Source organism: Canis aureus, chromosome 8 (assembly GCF_053574225.1).
Source record: "Canis aureus isolate CA01 chromosome 8, VMU_Caureus_v.1.0, whole genome shotgun sequence".
In the NCBI taxonomy this organism is placed as follows: Eukaryota; Metazoa; Chordata; class Mammalia; order Carnivora; family Canidae; genus Canis; species Canis aureus.
In genome coordinates, this window is record NC_135618.1 from 73,313,520 (window position 1) to 73,335,180 (window position 21,661).

The 21,661-nt window shown below is 41.6% G+C and overlaps 1 long non-coding RNA gene across 2 annotated transcripts in view; it reads left to right on the forward strand.

The window, feature by feature from the left end:
- The window catches only part of LOC144318199 (uncharacterized), a 59,454-nt gene that overhangs the window by 9,344 nt on the left and 28,449 nt on the right, over positions 1 to 21,661 (forward strand). For both annotated transcript variants that reach the window (XR_013384017.1, XR_013384016.1), the window contains 2 exons: positions 75 to 207; positions 5,652 to 5,780. This is a non-coding gene — a long non-coding RNA (uncharacterized LOC144318199). The remainder of the gene's footprint in view (positions 1 to 74; positions 208 to 5,651; positions 5,781 to 21,661) is intronic.

Below are 21,661 nucleotides of genomic sequence, written 5' to 3' on the forward strand. Positions count from 1 at the left end.
GCTACTTTTTAGGAGCCTTGCTCATAAGCAACAACAACTCCCATGAGTACTCACCATGCTCTATTTCCTTTCAGGCTACCTGCAGTGGCAATACCTGATTTGTCACTGGGAAGCACATGATAAAGCTAAGAGACTTGTTAGCCTGGGTGACTGTATGGAACACTCCCTTCCTCAGCTTCCTGGGAATGGCACTAAACTGGTATATGGGTAAGTAATGAACTTCTGTGTCCTTGAGCCAATCAAAGCATAGATATTATTCTACCTTCACCAATATATATAAACCTCAAAATATATAAACCTCAGAATTATTATTTTAAGTAGAAAAGATGAGAAACAAAAAATAATAAGTTTCAGAGAAAATCTTTTTTTAAAAAAGATTTTATTTATTTATTCATGAGAGACACACAGAGAGAGAGGCAGAGACACCGGCAGAGGGAGAAGCAGGCTCCATGCAGGGAGCCCGATGTGGGACTCGATCCTGGGCTCTAGGATCATACCCTGAGCCAAAGGCAGGCGCTGAACCACTGAGCCACCCAGGGATCACCCTGAGAAACAAAAAAATAATGAGAAGTTTCAAAGAAAATCGAATCACTATAGTAAGCTTGATTTTGTTTTGTCCACATCAAAGCTGCTCAAAAACAAAAGAAAATAGATAAAACAAATCTATAGAAGTTCATCAAACCTGCATCCAACCAGGGCCCACTGGTCACCCCAGAGTTATGCAAAATCATTTTGCTCTCTCTCAGAACAACTTCCCATGCCATGTAACTTTTGCCCACTTCATCAAGGGGGAAATCTTTGTTCTCTCCTTGAATATTTTCTACTCAATTTGCATTCCTGTTAGGCAAATGCCTTTTCCAATGATCTATAGAGGGTCTCCAAATATTCCACTCCCTCATTTCCCCATTGGGCTGCCCATACCACCATTGAGAGATTCAAATCACAAGTAGGAAGCCTCTCATTAAACAAATGGATTAAAGACAGAATAAATGGAAGTTCCAATTCTTGTAACTCTGAAATAGTTTTTATCTGATTAAATTTCATGCAGAAAACAATGATGAAACTGGGACAAACAAAACAAAACAAAAAAAGCAAAGAGGGACGTTTCTATTGGTACTGGAGAACGATCAAAAGCAGGCAGAAATTGGAATGGATTCAACACTTGAGTGAAAGAAAATGCACTGGGTGAGAGCTATGTTTATATTGTTTATATAGCTTTTCCCCTGAGGGCTTCTCCAGTATGCTCAATGTAGGTTGCCTAGAACTCAAACTACAGTATCCAGCCTTTTAGCCTGAAGTATCAGAAGGAAGAATTTGGTGCTTCCAGAGTAGTTGAAAATTTAGGAGAAGAATGTTTAAAAATAAGGAGCTACAGAAAGAGAAGACCCCACATTTACATGTAAACTCCCCTCAAATTCTTGATGTCACTTGAATTATATGTAAATGAGGGGGAAGCAGTGCTGCCAAGACACTCAGCAGAGAGCAGAAACTGGAAAGTTGAAAAACTTGAGCAGAGAGTTCAGTTGTGACCTGCTTGAGGAGTGATAGAGTTCAGAGTTTGAATCCCATCAAGTTACAGAGTACTGGTCAACATGTCAGGTTTCTACTGATTTTCAAGGACAATGCCTTCATGACTCTTTCCCAGAACTAAAGAAAAACTACATCTGACCCACACTAACAAAGAATAAAACAAAACATCTACAAGTTCAAGTTAACTAGCTAACAATTAGATCACTGGCTAGAACAAAAACTGACTCATTCAAGGAAGATGAGTTTCTGAACATCTACAATATCCAATACACAATAAACAATTAGTGGACATGGAAAAAAAAAAAACAATTAGTGGACATGGGAAGAACAGTGCAGTGTGATCCAAGAGAAAATTCAGTCCATAGACTAAGATCATAGATAAGTATGTTGTTATTAACAAACAAGGACTTTGAAGCAGTAATTAAATATATGATCAAGAAAGTAAATTAAAAGATAGTTATAATTAGTGATCTGAAGAAGAATACCAACAGAAAAATACGAACTATAAAAAAGAACCAAAATTAAATTCTAGAACTTGAAAAAATAATATTTGAAATGAAAAATTCACCTGATGGACTAAGTAGCAGATTATATATGGTATAACAAAGTCACTATGAACATGAAAGAGGAAAAAAATGGGAAAAAGTTCAATAAGTTCTCAGGAACATAAAGGACAACATAAAATACTCTAACACAGGTGTAATTGCAGTCCCTAAAGGAGAGTTTTTTTAAAGACCAGAAAAATATATGAAGCAATTGTTGACTTTCCAGAATTTGGCAAAAACAATTAACTTACATATCCAAGAAACTCATAGAACCTTCAGCAGGATAAATATAAAGGAAACCATAAGTTGATAATCATATTTACACTGCTGTAAACCAAAGAGAATAAAAAAAAATCAGAGAGACATGACACATGATGTACAGGGGAACAATACTTATTATAAATAACTTCTCTTTTGGAACAATAGGGATCAAGAGACAATGGAATGTCTACCTAGAATTCTGTATCTAGTAAAAATAGTCTTTGAACATGAAAGCAAAATGACATTTCAGATAAACAAAATTTGAGAGAATTCATAGTCAGCAGACCTGATTTTAAAGAAATGCTAAAGACATTTCTTCAGCCTAAAAGTAAGTGAAACTTGATAGAAACTAAATTCTGTAGAAAGGAACGAAGAACATCAGTAATGATAAGTCGAGTCAGTCCTCATTATTCAGGGATTCTGTATTTATGAGTTCACCTATTCACTAAAACTTATGAAGGACATGTGCCAAGTGGTGGAAAATGTGAGTTGTCTGATGTGCATGTTCCCAGCTGCAGTGACACTCTGCTTTCTTGCTTCAGCTCTCATAGTGTAAATAAATGACTTTTTAGTTTTACTTAGTGCCGTATTTTTCAAATATCTGTGCTTTTTGTTGGTGATTTTGCCATTTAAAATGACTCCTTCAAGGGGCACCTGGGTAGCTCAGTCAGTTAAGCCTCCAACTTTTGGTATTGGCTCAGGTCATGATCTCACAGTTGTGGGATCCAGCACCATGTCAGCCTCTGAGCTCAGAGTGGAGCTGCTTCATATTCTCTCTCTCTCTCTCTCTCCCTCTCACTCACTCACTCTCTCTCTCTCTCTCAAATAAATAAATAACATATTTAAAATAAAATAAAATAATAAAAGTGGCTGCTTTGGGGCATCCAGGTGACTTAGTTAGTTAAGTGTCAAATTCTTGATTTCAGCTCAGATCATCATCTCATGCTAATAAGATGGAGCCCTGAGTCCCTGCTTTAGATTCTCCCCTCCCTCTTCCTCTCCTATCCTCGTTCCCTCTCTCTTTAAAATAAATAAATAAATATTTAAAATGGCCTCTTCAGTGTAGTGCTGACGAGCTGTATAGTGTTCTTAAGTGTAAGTGGGCTATGACATGACATGTGTGAGCTTCATTCAGGCATGAGTTACAGTACTGTTGTCCATGAGTTCAATGTTAATGAATCAACAACATATATTTTAACTAAGGTGTCTTTAAACATAAACACACATAAAACAAGGTTGGGTATTGGTCACTTGATGAAAATGTTGTGACCAGAGTCTTGAAGGAACATTACCCTGTATTTCCTATAGAAGTGAGAGCTCAGTATTCACTAACTCACTATTCATAGAACTTGATGGAACATTACTAACAGAGTATCAGCTGTATAGAACATTACCATGAATAATGGGAAGAGGAGTCAATTGTTCCTTATTAGCTTCCTTAAAGACACATGACTAACACAAAAATGTTAATACTGTTTTGTGGGTTTATAAAGTATGTAGATGTAAAATACAAAACATAGGTAAACAGTAAACGGAATTGTATTGTACTGTCGCAGGTTTCTTACATTTTATGTGAAGTGGTATAAAATTAAATCCAAATAGAGTATAATAAGGATGCATATTATAATCCCTAGAGCAACCTCTACAAAATTGATATGAAAAAAATTATAGCTTAAGAGGCTATTAGTGAATTTAAATGGAATATTAAGAGTATTTGATTAGTTCAAAGAGGTCAGGAGAGAAGGAACACAGGAACAAAAATCAGATGGGACAAATATAAAACAGATAGTGAAATGGTTGACCTAAATACAACCATGTATCAGAATACACTAAATGTAAATACATGAAACAGATTGAAGCGTAGAGAAATGTCAGACTGTGTTGAAAAAAAAAAATGAGTGAATGAACAAACTATCTTGAAAAATGGGTCAAATGGGACTAGTGAATATGTTGTCCTTACTGGAAACCATTTAAAGAACTAGCATCCCCCACCTTCATTCAGTTCACCCAGTGTAATGGTGAGTCTAACCCTATCTGTGGCTTCCAAACTGGGCATATAACCCAAACCTGGACAGTCATAGCATAGTTTATCCCTATCTATAGTGACTGACTAAGAAACAGGCATAGTACCCAAACTCTACTAATGAGTCACAGCCAACACTTTCGCTGGTATGCTGGGGAAGAGAAGTTATTTTTTCACAAGGTTCTAAGCTGATAAAATGTAAACCTGGGACTTCCATCTTTGTCAGTTTAATGATGACAGTAACACAGAAAAAGCAGAATTGAAAAAAACATAAACAGTTTTCTGATGTTATCATTTTAGCCATTTGCGTTCAGGTGTGCCTGTAGCCATATACACTCTGTCTTTTGAGTCATTAAAACAAAAACAAAAAAAACCCTCTTTTAGTTTCTATTATTTTCAACCAAAAGAGACCTGATTAAGATAAGTAGCAAACCAACTATTTTCCAAATAATCCTGAATATTGATTGAAACGAGATATGCCTGTTAAATGAGTTTGTTTCTAATTTCTGACCCATTTTCTTCAACCCTGAGAAATCCTTGCAAACTCATAAACCAGAAATGATATAGAGAGCTGCCTTCAACTTTTCACAATTGATGGATATTGTTCATGAAAACGTTGTGCCCTCGAATTTCCACATGACATGTTAGTAGGCCCCCGAGGGTGTGCTCTCAACCATCATCTATTCCCTCTAGGGTGCTCCCCTTGGAAGAATTCTTTACCTTTTCCCCAGATGATTGGCTCAGTGTCCATGACTATGGGTTTATGTATAGGAATATTAACCTCCTCTTCCCACAGCATGGAAATGCTGTTTACATATACTGAACCTAGAGCTAGGTGGATTTCAAGTAGATCCCTACTTGCCTATCATTGATGAAAGTTTTTATGAAATTAAAAACTAAAGGGATAATCTATGCTGTTCTGTACTTTTAAAATGTCTGATGTTTGGGGGATTTGTATGATTAGAAAGGGAAACTATCCCTTAATTTTCGTGAATTGCCTTCCAAGGAATTGACTTTCTCACATGTCTTTTTTTTCTTAAGATTTTATTTATTTATTCATGAGAGACACAGAGAGATTGGCAGAGACATAGGCAGAGAGAGAAGCAGGCTCCCTGCAGGGAGCCCAGTGCAGGACTGGATCCCAGAACCCAGGATCACGCCCTGAACTGAAGGCATATGTTCAATCGTTTAGCCACCCACATGCCCCTCTCACATGTCTTTAAATGTGACATTTCATCTGTAATGAAAGAATGAGTTTTTAGGGACTTGTAAAACTAACAACTGTTTTTTAGGATCTTCCTCCACAACTATCTACTGTCACACATATAAAGAACAAGTCGGCTGCCAGTGGATTAATAAATGTACACCAACATAGGCATGATATATTGATCAGCACTCAATTCAAGAAGCTGTTGTGGGAGGTAAGTGCAAAATGGCTTAAGTGCTACTTGTTTATTCATACAACATGGTAAATTCTCAATAAATGTCCCATGGATTGAATTGAATATATGCTGGAACAGACTTGTGTGCAAAGCGTACTGGCCTAAAGAGGACGCAGACAGAGCCGGGACAAGGGGGATAAAAATGAGAGCCTAAGGAACAGAAGAACAAAGTACACATGACCCTGAGAGTGGATAGCTCGAAGATGAGCCAGAGATGCCTCACTAGCTTTGCCCTGGTCCTGGCCTTCAGTGTGGGTCATGCATTCCAACCAAGAAGGATGCAGAAAGTATTCTAAGCATAGGGAACAATGTGCACTACAGATCAGAAACATGGAAACAGGTGTAACTAGAGGAGAAAGAAGTAGTCCTTTTAAGTATAGCCAACAATGTGGAAGGGAGAGGGAAGAGGGGTAAAAGATGAGTCTAGAAGAGTGGGCTGTGGCCAAATGGGGAAGGATCTTATGTGCTACACTGAGGACTTGATCATGGAATGTGTCTGATGAGGAAAGGCCACATGTAACTCCATGGTCTCCAGGATGAGCAAGTGGGTGAGTCTGCCCACAAGGAAAGACAAGAGAAAGGGGCAATCAAGAGAGTAAGCTGGTAACATTGAGTTCAGGGCACGTTTGAAAACATTCACCTTGTGTGTTAGCTCAGCCTGCTGTAACAAAAATACTGTAGCCAGGGCAGACATTTATCTTGAACAGCACACATTTATTTCTCATGGTTCTGGAGGCTGAGAAGTCCAAGATCAAGGTACTGGCAGACTTACTTCCTGGTGAGGGCTTTCTTCCTGTCTTTCGGACATCTGCCTTCTCGCTGTGTCCTCATATGGCTTTTGCTTTCCTTGGTGCAGGCACGCACTCCAAATATCGTAGAACAGAAGAGATAGACGGATGGAGGAAAAGCTTTCTGATCTTTTCATGTAAGGCTAGGAATCTCATTACAGCTCTACCCTTGTGACTTCATAACTACTCCCCCAAATCCCCAGCACTACATACCACCACAATGGGAGTTAGGGTTTCAACATATGTATTTGGGAACACCAAAGGAAACTCAGTCCAGAGGAGCTCGGAGAACTTTTTGATTTCATTGGCAGGAAAACTGGACTCCATTCCTTGGCACTCCATAAATACAGTCAACAGAGCTGTCTCTAATCTATTTTTCACATGTTCACAGCTGGCCACCAGGACTTGATGGGCAAATGAGATCTCACCCGTGACTTGAACCACTTTAGCTCAGGAAATATAAAGGCAATTCCCAGTCTTACTTGGAAAAAAAATAAGCAAGCTTGTCCTGGAAGCCCAGTGCTGACCCCACAGCCCCAGCTGACAATCTTTTGGCTTTGGAAATTTGTGTAAAGTGTCTCCTGGGCCTTACCATTTTTCATAACCTTTATTTTCAAATCAACCCCTAGTTCCTGATCCCCTAGGCCCCTGCTGGAGAAAAGTTGATATATCTTAGAACCAAGGTGTATACATGCAACACTTGCTACTCTACCATATTTGCCAAATGTCAAATTCCCCTGCTGCCTATTTTCAAAACTAACCTTTCATCTCCTCCTCCATCAGTATCCCCCCCAAATGCCCATATTATTATTATTTTGACATCTCTTGGGTCTTCAGATTTAGATGAAGGCATAGCATGGCTCAGGGGTGGTTTCAAAAGCCATAGATCAAAATCCATTTTTTTTTCATTCCACCTTGTTAGCAGAAAATTACACACACACATACATACACACGAGAGCACACTTCATTCTCAATTATTATTTTTTATTTATTTATTCCTGAAAGACACTGGAGAGATTGGCAGAGACACAGGAAGAGGGAGAAGGAGGCTCCTCACAGGGAGCCCGATGTGGGACTTGATCCCAGGACCCTGGGATCATGACCTGAGCCAAAGGCAGACGCTCAACCACTGAGCCACCCTGGTGCTCCCATTCTCAATTGTGAATATAACAAGAAGACTCGGCTCTCCCATCCTGGACAGAGTGTATAATTGTAAGAAAACTGGCTTTATGTTCGTAGAGAGGCTTCAGACAGCAGAAGGCACAGGTGCATGTTCCATAAGAGCCTGTTGCTGAATGAGTGAACGATGGATTTACAGGCCCTCCTGGGTATTGAACAAAATGCTCCTCATCTGAATAGCAAAGTGCTCCTACCAGCGAGGCTTCTCTGCTGTCTGGCACAGTGAAGGCCCTGTTCTCTGTGTTAACAGAGGGTTACAGGACAGCAGGTGGGGATGAGGGCTACCCAGAGCCCAGGTGATAGAGCAGTTTCCAAGTGAAGGAACCCCTCGTTCTGACCATTTTGTCCTGAGCACTGACTACAGCAGCCAGCTGGCTGTGGCTCACCCACAAGGACCTTCCTTCATCTCCCACTCAATGCACTCCCCAGGAGGCTGTCTGCAGTCTGGGACCCGGGTCGCGAGAAAGGCACTCTCCCCACAGCTGCCATATTATTTACTTGGAAGCTCATAAGATCCAGGATTGCAAATTCCAATTCCGAAATAGCCAGGAAAGCAATTACAGCAGGCCACACTGATGCTCAGTTTTAGAAAAGACATGTTCTCTCCTGATGCATTTGAATGCGCTGTTTCCTCCGTGGACCTCTACTTTGTCACATGCTCCTGCATTCAGTCAACAAACATGGCCAAGTACCCACTCCCCATGAGCCAGCTCTAGCTCACAAGTCACTCTCTTCCGTGAAGCCCTCCCTGGCTTGCTCAGCCTGAGTTAACAATTCAGCAGCACTTATTTGCCATTCATTTCAACTGTGTATTTACTGCTTTCACTGCCCGCCTCCAGTATGCCATCCTCGAGGGACACTGAGGCACCCAGCATGCCCACTGACCCACAGGAGCACAACAAGCCATCACGTGGTGTTCAAAATCCCACATTGGCTACAAAATCCCACTCTTCAATACCAGAGATTTTTCCAGGATAAATACTACATATTTCTCCCTACAGGGTTCGAGTAATGCACTTAGATTTTTCGGTTGTTTCTTTTTGACACTAGAAATAGCTTCTTGGGACACCTGGGTGGCTCAGTGGTTGAGAATCTGCCTTTGGCTCAGGTTCTGATCCCATGGTCCTGGGATCGAGTTCCGCATCGCGCTCACCACAGGGAGCCTGCTTCTCCCTCGGCCTGTATCCCTGCCTCTCCCTCTCTCTGTGTCTCTCATGGATAAATAAATAAAAGCTTAAAAACAAAAAAAGAAATGGCTTTTTTATGAATAGCTTGGCTGTTGTACACCTGCGTTTAAGGTGGACTTCACACCACAGTCAGGATTATCAGAGAATAATCTCACACGGAGATCTCCGAGTATTGGGTCCCAGAAAGAAAACAGACAGACAAACAACAACAAAACCCCACTTCCTAAGAGTGCTTAGGGGTTAAGTCTGGACTCCATAAGAACTTCAAGGCCCTGAGGACAAGCCAATAGTTCAAAATCTGTGGTCGTTTCTCAGCCAGGTGTTATGCTGGAATATCCTGTGTCCCAGGTTTCTGAAATAAATCATTGCATTCCCAGCCAAATGTCCTAAATACTACACATTATTAATTAGTATGACTAAGAAGGCCAGCACGGGCCAGCAACATCCCCAAATGGGACAGAGTGTTGAATAACACAGTCAGTGATTTCTAAGGTATCCGGCAAAAATAGGAATGTGCTTGCTTGTAAAACCAGCAAAGTAAGCCTTATTAAGAGGCAGTGCTTTGTTGGTGGTCCTGCAGGTCAAATAGCTAGGCTATCTGCAGACAGACAGCAGAGGGTGAGAAAGAGAGGGGACGAGGGGCAGAGACAGAGACAGAGAAGGGGAGAGAGCTGATGCTAGAGACGCTGCTGGAGGGAGGCTGGGGGCAGAACAGTTCTGTGCTTTCTGCTAATTTATGTCTTTGGTTCCCCACCGATTCCTCCATCGGCTGAACCCGGATAAAGTCTGGGAGATGCAGTGTGCAGGCCAGGGCCCACAGACAACGCAGGCTGGGCTGGGGAAGGCGAGGCAGGCTCTGACGTCCCAGAGACCCAGAGCAGGCACAGCGGTTCTGGAGCTGCCACGGCTCCACGGGACCAAGAGGTGAGCATGCAAAGAGCAATGAGTCCCACGCTGTTTTCCAGGGAGCCACTGCCTGTGACTAATGTTAAGCATGTTCCTGAAGGTCTTTATTCACCTCTGTCACATGATAGAAAGTTAACCCCAATACCTTGCAATTCCTCTTTCCCTTCATGGGCAGGTCGGTGTTGATCCCAGCAATTTGCCCCGTGTGTGGGAAGCAGCCTGGATGATCTGAGCCCTCTGGGACTCCTGAGCTGCTGAAACATTGGGTGACCCGTGAGAAGGAATCGCTGAGCCCGGGCCAGCACACACTGTCCCCTGCTGGGCTCATAAGCGCTCCAGTCAGACAGGATCTATGAACAGCTCAGATGACGGTCTACCCAGGAGCAGACACAGTGAGAACCTGTGTCCTGTCTTCCTCCCAGTGTGTGTTAGTGTAAGGGAGACAGAAGAGGAGGAGGGGCTTTAGCTTCAGTTAATATAAAAGACAGAAGACGCTTTCCAGAATCTTCTCCTTGGCAGAATGAGAGGCTAAGAGCCAAGGGCCACAGGTGCTAGGCACACACAAAGCTCCTCGACTGGGCCTTCAGCTCAGGACCCACGGACCCCACATGCTGCAATCACAGAGTCACGGGGCTAAAGTGACTTTCTGTCCAGGAGACAGTCAACTATTAAAGCTGCTTGATTCGGGAGAGCTAGCTGTAAACCTTGGATCTGCCATTTATTTGTTAAGGGTCTTGGAGGCAGGTGACACAAATCTCCTAGAGTCCCAGTGTTCTTGTCTGCAAAGTGCTATTCCTCACTGCATTGCTGGAAGAATTAAATAAATAAGATCTCCGAAATATGAGAATCCTAAATAAATGCATGTACATGTTTCTGTTCCATTTCGAAGAATAAGATTGTGACAGCTACTCTTGATTTGACTTAGCGTAATGATGACCATGATTTCTATAGCTCTCGGGATAGGAGCAAGAGAAATATGTCTCTACTTTTTGATTTAATAAATTGAAGCTTCTGAGCATAGGGAGAGGGAGTGGATGCTGCTTCTGGGATGGGATGGGGGCTGTCAATCTTTTCGGCTTCTCCTGTTCTTTCCTCAAAAGAACATTGCCTTGTTCACAACGGCCTGGGGGAGGGGAGTGGATATGTTGTTGGGTCCCTTATGAGGTGACTTGAAATGAATTTCTACCATTGAACAGGTAGCCAGGTAGCTTCTGGCTGTCTCTCTGGCTGGTCCCCTCCTGCTGATGCCCCCAGAGCACCTGTCTACCAGTTTCCATGGCAGCAGCTATAAGAGTAACAAGCTGGACCACAGGGAGGTGATGGTCACGTGAGATGTCAAAATCTGATCACCTTGAATCCTGCTCCCAACCATTTATTCCTGAGCGTCGCTCTGTAGGCAGAAGCCTAAACCCCTGCTCCTACCTTCCCTGGTGTCCATTTCCCTTTGTCCTTTGTCTTTTTATTTGTCCCTTAAGGCCTCCCCCATGTTATCTGTTCAGTGATATATCTGGAAGATGTTCACTTGATCCATTTCTCCTGTCTTCACCCTAATCCAAGTCACAAACATCTCTCAACTAGAGTGTTGCAGCGGCTTCCTAACTGGTCCATGGGACTCTCCTCCAGCCCCCATCATCCATTCTCCAGGCTGCAGCCAGAGAGAGCTTTTAAAAACACAAATTAGGTAGTGGTATCCCCTTCCTGACTCTCTTTAATGGCTCCCCATTGGTTGGAGGATCAGAAGAAGATTCTCAGTGCAGCTTCCATAGCCTTGTGAGGTATGGCTGACACCTCCCATCATCCGCAGTCAGCCACACCAGCCTTCTGTTCTTTCAGTGTAGAGGTCTTGTCCCTTAGGGCCATGGCATGTGCTGTCCTCACGGCCTGCAAACTCTTCAAAACCTCCCCACCTCTCTTCTTCTTGAGAATGCCTGCCCACCGGATCTCAGCTGAACTGTCTCTTCTACAGGGAGGCCATTTCTTCCAGGACAAGCTCACTGCCGCAGCCAGCCTCTCTAAGACACGCTGGAGTCCCATGTTCTACACTCACCCAGGCTGTTGTTCTTTGTCTTTCAGAGACATTATCATGGTCATAACTACATGGGATCTCTTATAACTAGGTGTGTGTACTTCATGTATTCAGCCAGTCATTCTTTCTGGTTCTCTACCATAACTCCAAAGGCTGAAAAGGGATTGGCACGTGGTAGATCCTTACTTAATATTCACTGGATGAATGAATGAATGAATGATGTTTGGCAAGAACAATTATCTTTTCTGTATCTCAGTTATACATTCTGGAAAGTAGATATCATATTATAATCATCCTTGTTTTCTAAGAGATGTTGTGTGGAAAACTGGAATTCCACACCACCCCAGCTGGACTCAGCCCTCAGCCCAAGGACCAAAGTGCACCTGCCAGCCTGTATGTGGTATCTATCCTCATCGCAACCTTTTCACCCCCCACAGACAAGCTGGAAACCAACCCCTGGCACAGGTACTCCATGCCTGTTTGGGATCAATTATAAAGACTGATTAATTCCTAAGGATTAGTCCAAGACGTGACTCCCTTTCCTCCCTATTTCTTCTTCTTTGTCCACTCTCCTGGCATGTCCCATGGTCAAGCCTAAAGAAGCATTACCTCAGCAGAAGTTCCAGGATTCCTGTCCAAGTCAGTGGTGGATCTCCTGCTCATTCATATGCTGCCTCCTTATACCCCATGCTGGGGTGTGAGTGCCCCATCCTGCCCATTCCAGCCTTTGGTGTGCTGGCTAATCCTCAGACTCACTCTGGCAAGACCTGGCCAAGCTCAGAGTCTAGAGCACCCCTGCTTCCAGGGCTGCAAAAGAGAGAACTGGATGTACTTCCTTTGGGAGGCCTGTCCAACCATGGCACCTGTCACAGGAACTCTCTCATAAAACTCTGAAGCCCGATTTTATCCTAATTTATGTGGTGCGAAGGACAACCCTGACCACATTCACTGGGTATTGGGAATAGAAACACGTTTCTTCTTTGCCAGCAAAGGTCTATTTGACTTTTCAACCTGTGGCATTTAAACCTTTGTGTTCCTTTTGTTGTAAGCAATTCTGGAGCTCCAATGCATCCCCTTAAGATGACATCTCTAACTGGAATGGTAGCTTTGCAAATTGATGTGAATGTACTTGGCAGTGTCTTGAGATGCTGAGTTAACAAATCTGTCCTTCCAATCATCTGAATTCAGTGTGATACCTTTTGGCCCAATGTCAACAAACACTGTGAATGCATGTGGTTTTAGAGACGGGAGTTTACCGCAGCTTGTTTAGATGTAGATCAAAAGAAACAGATGTTTGCATTAAGAATTAGACGTGGGATTGTCCTCTGAACATAACTATCCTCTCTTCCCAATGCATGTAATGCTGTTGGATAATCTATATTTCTACATGGCATTCTTTCTGATTTTATAGATTGACTTATCTTAAGGCTATTTTTAATCATGTTGCCCACAGACAATATATGTAATTCTGACTTTCCTTCATGAAACATGATTGAGATCTAGCTTTGTGCCAAGTCCTGTGTTATGTCTTTTGATAAAGAGATAGTGTTACTATCTGTTTCTGTTTCATTTTCTAGTAGAAGAGACTAAAAAGGAAATGAATGTTGACAGTGCATTATGATACATATACAGATCTTTCTCCATTTACAAGGGGGTTACATCCTAGTAAACCCATGGTAGGTTGAAAATATCATAAGTCGAAAATGCATGTAATACACCTAACCTACCAAACATTGTAGCTTAGCCTAGCCAAGCTTAAATGTGCTCAGAGCACTTCCAATAGTCTACAGGTGGGCACTACCATCTCACACAAAATCTATTTTACAATATAATGTTAAGTGTTGCATGTGATGCATTAAAAGCTATCCTGAATGTGGAAAACCTGGATGCCAAACGTTTCTGAGTTACAGAGGATATAGATGCTGGCGTGGCCATTCTGTAGAATAAACTCTCAATATTTAGTGAAATTAGGAACTTGAATGCTCTCTGGCCAGCAATTCCATTTCTGGGCATCTATCTCCCACGGAGATTTTCATACAAGTCCATTGTGGCATTATTTGCGGTTCTGGGGAGTTAGAGGCAAGCCCTTGCACAGATGATAGTATGCAATGAACTAAAGCTGAGATTAACATTACTCTAAACCTGAGACTATAAAAGGGAAGAGACAGAAACAGATTGAAAATTGGGGAAAGGCATTTCAGACAAAGATAATGAGGCTTAAGAGAGAAAGTGTGTTACTTCTTGAATATCTCAAACACTAGCACTTCTGTTGCATTGGGTGTGCCTGGAAGGCAGTGGAAGAAGGGTTGGACAGGTAGGTCGGGGAGAGAATGAAGAGGTCTTGTAATCATGCTAATAAAATACTTTATAGTCAAGCTATATGCAGTTGGGTTATAGATATGCCCATATTTGGATATTTAAGCTGATCACTCAGGTAGCAGTTTGAAAGAAGAGCTAAAAGGAGGTGATGTGTCACGTGCCAAGGGCCAATAGAATCCTATAGTAATAATAAGGAAGTTCTCAATTTTTAGCTACATTTTCCCTTCCATAGATAAGTGAAATGACAATGACTTGTGAAAAGTGACACCACACTTGAACATATTTAGTCATTCATATTTTAAAAATTTATTTTGGGTGGGGGGCGCCTGGGTGGCTCAGTGGTTGAGCACCTGCCTTTGGCTTAGGTTGTGATCCCCGGGTCCTAGGATCAAGTCCTGCATCAGGTTCCCTGCAAGGAGCCTGCTTCTCCTTCTGCCTATGTCTCTGCCTCTCTCTGTGTCTCTCATGAATAAATAAATAAAATCTTAAAGAAAAGAAAATTGACACGAAGGTGCCTGGAACCCCAGCTCTGTCAATCTCTTAGGTGCTTCTTCTAATTCTTCTCAGAGAAGTCCCTACCCTCTGAACTCCATTAAACAACTTTGAACTGGCTCAGTGCAGACAGCATCCCAGGACTGACTGGTGGCTTGGTTTTCACCTTTCAGACTGAAAATTTTTCTTCCTCCCACCCACACTTGCTCTGGTTCAAATTCCTCCTCCCTCCTCAGGAAATGGAGGGGAAGAGATGATGCCTTGTCTTGGTAACAGGAAAAGACTCCCAAAGGAAGTCTTTCCTGGGCCCTAACATTAGCAAATCAATGTGTTTTACCACATTAACAAACATCCCTTTTCTGCATTCTGAATGCAGAAAAGGCATTCAACAAAACCCAACATCCACTGCAGATACAAACTCTCAAGAACCTAAGAATAGAGGGAAACTTCCTCAACTTGACAAGAACATTTAAGCAAAACCTGTAGCCACCTTAATTCTTAGTGGTGGAAGGGTGAATGCTTTCCCTGTCAGGGACAGGAAAGAGATGGATTCTCACCAGAGATTCTAACAGTGCAATCAGGGAAAGAGGAAGGAAAGAAGGAAGGAAGGAAGGAAGGAAGGAAGGAAGGAAGGAAGGAAGGAAGGAAGGAGATAGAGACAGAGAGAAAGAGAGAGAAAGAGAGAAAGTAAAGAAAGATTGAAAAAATGAAGTGAAACTACTCTTAATACAGACGACATGATAGTGAAGGGGATCAGAATATGCCACCCCAAAGTATACCACTTTGGTATACAGGTTATTTTGAGCTGAAGGCAAATGAGAACCAACAGACACTGTCTGCAGAAAGGAGCCTTCTTGGAACTTCCTTTACTCGACTAAAACCAGAAACTTCTGAAAAATGAGGCTGCTATAAATTCCCTCTCCAGGGGATTTTTATGGCCATGAAGAAGACAGGAAATTGGCATTGAGATGAATCTGCACAAACAAGCCTAACTAAAATAACCTTTATCTTCCTTGTTTCTCCATATAGTTGATTTCCCACAATTTACAGCTCCTAGAAACCCAAGCTCCCCTTTCCTTTGTCTAGTCACTTCTTACCACACTTTGTTAAAATTGTATGAAAGCTTCAAAGTCCACCTACTTCTTTGGGTTTTCACGTCTGTGTATTTTCCTTGCATATAAAACTAAAGAACATTAAGGAAATTTGTTTTCCTTTTTCCCCATTAATATTCTTTTATCACTTTTTTTTTTAATTCACTGGCCCCAGTTACAGAGCCTAAGGAGGTAGAGGAAAAGCTTTCCCTCTCCTAAGATAAATGATGCAGAGAAGAGGATAAAAATCTCTAAAAACCTAATAAGCAAGATTAGTACGGTTGCAGGATACAAGATCAATATACAAAAGTCATCATAATTCTATGTACTATAAGTGAATAATGAACACCTGAAATTAAAACATCTTTTACAGGGATGCCTGGGGTGTCTCAGCAGTTGAGCGTCTGCCTTCAGCTCAGGTTGTGATCCCGGGGTCCTGGGATTGAGTTCCACATCGAGCTCCCTGCAGGGAGCCTGCTTCTCCCTCTGCCTGTGTCTCTGCCTCTCTCTCTGGGTCTCTCATAAATAAATAAATAATAAAATCTTTAAAAAATAAGTATAAAACATCTTTTACTAAGCATGAAAAAATATTAAATGCTTAAAGAACATATGAGAATAGAAAAGATCCACATACCAAAGAGAACAGAACACTGAGAAAGGTCAAAGAAGAATTGAATACATGGAGAAACTACTGTGTTGGTGGGTCAGAAGATTCAATATTGCTAAGATGTCCATTCTTCCCAAACTGATCTATGCATTCAATGCAATCCCAACTGAAAACTCAGTGAGCCTCTTGTAGAAATTGACAAACTGATTCTAAAATTCATATGGAAAAGCAAAAGCACCCAAAATGGCAAAAAAAAAAAAAAAAAAGTCTGAAAAGGAACTAGAAACCATTACTTGATTTCAATATGTCTTTTAAAGCTACGGTAATCAAGGTCTTACCGCATTCATGTCAAAATAGGTGACCAGATCAATGGGACACAAGAGTCTGGTAATAGGCCCACATTTATATGGAAAAGTGATTTTCAACAAAGGTGCAAAGCAATTCAGTGGGAAAATGATAGTCTTCAACAGATGATATTGGAACAAGTGGATAACCACACACACACACACACACACACACACACACACACACATCTTGGCATCCTTTTCAGCATACAGAAAAAATAACTTGAGATGGATCATACAACTGAACATCATACCTAAAACTGTATAAGATATAAATGAAAACATCAAAGAAATTCATTGTGAACTTGAGTACCCAAAGACTTCTTAGATATGATACCAAAAATGCCACCTATAAAAGAACAAATTAATACACTGGCTTTGATCAAAATTAAAAAGTTCTGTTCTTCAAAAGACGCTATTAAGAAAAGGCACAGACTGGGAGAAAATATTTGCCAAACATAGATGCGATAAAGTGCTTGCATCCAGAATATGGGAAGAACTCTCGACATTCAATTAAAAGAAAACAAACAAAAAATTGGCAAAAGTTCTGAACAGACACTTCATCAAAGACTATGTAAGGCTGGCAATAAGCATGTGAAAATATGCTCAACATACTAGTCATCAGGGAATGGAAATTAAAGCCACAATGTGATACTACTACACACCTAATAAAGCAGCTAAAATTAAAAAGGCTGACTACACTGGTGTTGGCAAGGCTATGGTGGACCCAGAACTTTCTTCACACCTTGCCCATGGAAGGTAAAAAGGCGGAAGCAGTGGTAAAGACAGTTTGATAGTTTCATTAAAAATCAAACATGTACCATATGTTCTAGTCATGCCGTTTCCTAGGTATTTACTTGAAAGATCTTTTAAAAAGTCCACACAAAAACGTTTTTTTGTGTGGCAGCTTTGTTTGCAATAGCCCAAAACAAGAGACAATCCAAATGTCCATGAACGGGCGAAGGGACAAGCAAATTGTCATCCATCCATCCATACAACAGAATTCTAATTAGCAACATACAGGGGTTAACCACTGATAGAAGCACAACAGAAATGGATCTCAAAATAGTTCTACTGATCAAAGAAGTCCGACAAAAGCAAGTGTGTATTGTATAAAATTCCATTTAGATAAAATTCTAGAAAATGCAAAGTATTGCCTTAACTCAGTGAAGGAAAGCAGATCCGTGATTGTCCCGGGGTGAGGGTGGATAGCTGGAGAATATGATGGGATACACACAGACACACCCAATAAAAAAAACTCTTGGCAATGATGGGTCTATTCATTATCTTGATTGAGGTGATGGTTTACCCAAGCATATTCATATGTCAAAACGTAATATTGTGTACTTTGCTGTTTTAAATATTTTATTTATTTATTTGAAAGAGAGAGAGCATGAACATGAGCAGGGGAGGGAGGGGCAGAGGGAGAAGGAGAAGCCGATTTCCCACTGAGCAGGGAACCCAAAATGGGGTTCAAGGACCCCCCATCAGGACCCCAAGATCATGACCTGAGCCCAAGGCAGACGCTTAACCGACTGAGCCCCGCCAGGGGCCCCAACAGGGGTGTATTTTAAACATCAACAGATAGTTATGTTAACTGTACCTTAACAAAGATGATCAAAATAAGCTTTCTACATTCTAAAAATGGAAAAGTAGTGGTCAGAGAGTACAGGGACCAGCAGGTGGTGGGTGATAAAAACCCAAGGGAAGATAGTGTCTCAGGAAGGAGAGTGGGCAGGAGCTGGAATGCTAACAAGAGAACCAGTCAGAGGAGGAAAGATAGTGTCCTCTTGTGTAAAATGAAGCCAGTAAACATCTCTCTCCCAGGGCTGCTGTGAGGATTAATTTCTGTAAACTCTCTGTAAAATGCAATGACTGTTAATATGCAATCAATAAATATGAGTCATTAGCACTAATGAGATATCCAGGTAGAGCCACGGCAGTCAGGATCATAAAATAATATCCCACAGAGAAGAGGGTAGAAATCAAGGCAGGCTTCGTGAAGGAGGAGTCATTTGATCAAAGGCACAAGCAGTATATGCATCATTATTTAAATTTTCATGTCCCGGTGACCTGCGTGCACAAACACATAAACTCTCTGTGGAATATTCAGCTTTTTATATCTTTTCTCGCCAGCTCATCTCCAGCCACCAGCTCGGTGCTCAACAGTCTTAAGCCTTCAATGAATGAGAGTCACAAAGTCATAGAATTTTAGATTTGCGAGGGACCTCAGAGATCAGCTAGTTCAAATTCCTCATTTTATAAGCAATTGAATTGTATTTTAAAGCAGCCAAGCAAAAAGGAGAGACAGTGGAGTAGAAGGCAGGTTTTTTGACCTCCCAGTAGCCTCAGGCTAACCTCTTAACCTTTGCAGGCTTCAGAGGTGTTTTATATGTAAAACAAGAGCAAACGTACTGCCTGAAGACAGTAGGCTAAACCCCCATATTTCCCTTCCTTCCTCAAGGTAACAGCATGAATTCTTATATCTTTCTCCTTTTAAAGTTCGAAGAACATTGGAGGTTCGGGACAGAGGTTACTTATCTTATAAATCGTCACACACACACACACACACACACACACAATCTACAAAAGAAGATGCACAAAGTCAGCTCCTGCATGCAACTTTGTGGTGATCTTGAGTATGTCAAAGCATGCTCAACCACTTATCTTTTTAACTGCACATCCTCACAAAGAGATCCTGCGATATCAACAAATGAGCCTCTTGTCCTCACCACCACAGAGGACCACACACCCAGAAATGTATCCCGGGTGCGTTTGTAGCATCTCTGATCGTGCACTAAATATTACAGTTAAATCTCACTATTCGAAGCAGTGACATGCTACAAGTGTCCGTGAATGCTGAATTAGCAAGTCCTGAATCACTGCTCCTAGGGTACATACAGAGCTAGGTTCCTATGAGCTTCTGGATACAACATGTCCATCAGCTGATCAATGCATAACTTTGTTTTATATGTGCTTCTGTTTAAACACACCTTAGTTAATACATACTGTGGATTCATGACCTTCAGACAGCGCCGTAACTTGGGCCTTCACCAAGTGCGTTTAACACATCATGACTGTCTCACCTCAGCACTGTGCTTGGGGGCCATTTTATATAACATAATTAACCACCACCACCCCCAAAAGCTCAAAACTGTAAAGAAAATGGCATTGAATAGATTATGAAAAAGATGCTCATTCATTGTGTGTGATCTGACACAAGAAAACAGAGCATCCCCTCGTTCAACCTTGGCTGGAAATGTGTATATTGGGATGAATCACCTTTTTGGCTGCTCTGTGCATATCTGCAAATGACCATGAAAGCACTTTGAATATTGTACTTTGAAAATTCACAAATAAATTTTGAGGGAGTGGGTGAATTTGCAAATGCAGAATCCGTGATTACCGAGGGTAACTCTTGGTACTCAGTAGCATCTTCTCTTGGTACTCAGTAGCATCTTCTGCTTTTAAGCTCTCCCCATACATTGGCTGCAAGGAGCCCAAGAACTGTATTCTTAAGGCTCCCTTGTTAGTTGAATTATTATTGAGATTCTGCCAACAACGGATATGGAAGGTGGGAGAAAAACAGGAACAGTTATAATCCTCAGACATAGGTGGGCAGGGTGTGGGTTTCAGCAGAAGGCTGTGTGCTGTTTTATGAGGTTTTCCATTTTCCTGTGAATTGCCTGCTCTGAGTGGCAGTTTCTTATAGTTTCTCTAATGCCTGATATCTGGGTGATTGGCACCATTGATGATTCCCCTGTTTGTACTCCCACCCACCGCTTTGCCAAAAGTTTTGTGGGGCAACTGCGATATTACGATACATAATAAAATATATATTTCATCTTTGTCCTTGACACAGAGTTCCTGAAACCTTTGTCAGTTCATAAGAGATAAGAACACTAGGACTATCTTTTATTCTATTGAGGTGAGTCTGGGTGAGCTCTGGGTTAGGGGCTGGTCACCAGAAAGACTAACTCAGGATTAGAAGCTTGAAATTTTCAATCCCACCTTCCATTCTCCAGAGAGAGGGGAGAGGGGCTGGAAATGGAATTAATAATTGATAATTGATCATGCCTGTGTGAAAAAGGCTCCATGAAAATTCTAATAGTACTGGGTTCAGAGAGCTTTCAGGTCACTGACCACATCTACACTGGGAGAGTGACATACCCTGTTTCCACAGGACAGAACCTCCTGTGCTCAGGACTCTCCCAGAGCTTGTCCTGTGTATCTCCTCATTTGGTTGTTCTTCTGTGTCCTTTATCACATTCTAAACTGGTAAAAATAAGCTACTGTTCTTGTGAGTTCCATGAACCACTCTAGCAAATAAATCAAATCTGAGAAGGAGGCTCATGGAAACTTGTGACCTATAGGCCATCAGCCAGGAGACAACCTGGGTGTGCAATTGACTTCAGAGAGGGAGGCTGGTCTTATAGGACTGAGCCCTTAACTTGAGGGATCTGATGCTATCTGCAGGTAGATAGTGTCAAAGTTGGAGTAAATTAAAAGATACTTAGCTGCTGTTTCAGAGAATGGCCTGGTAGTAGTAACATGAGAATAAAGAACACAGAAGGGAGGAGGGACTGGGGTTTTATCGTTTAGCACCTAATTCTCTACATTCAATTCCTTCCTGATGATAACATCTTGAGTGCTTTCTGTGTCTTTGCCCAAAATCCCAACCATATTGCTTAGAAAGACTGGAACTTACTGATTTATTTGAAAATAATACATTTGGGGACAAAGGTTCCCACTGATCACCCAAGATGCAAATTCCTCTCTCATCATTTCAGTTTTTTCACCTTGATGGTCGTGTTCTGAAAAGCATGTTGGATGATTTGTGTTATTACATATTCAGGTAGGGCTGACATCAGAATGTTGCTTATTAGGTCCTGGGCATGATGCTAAGCACGGTAGAAAAGTG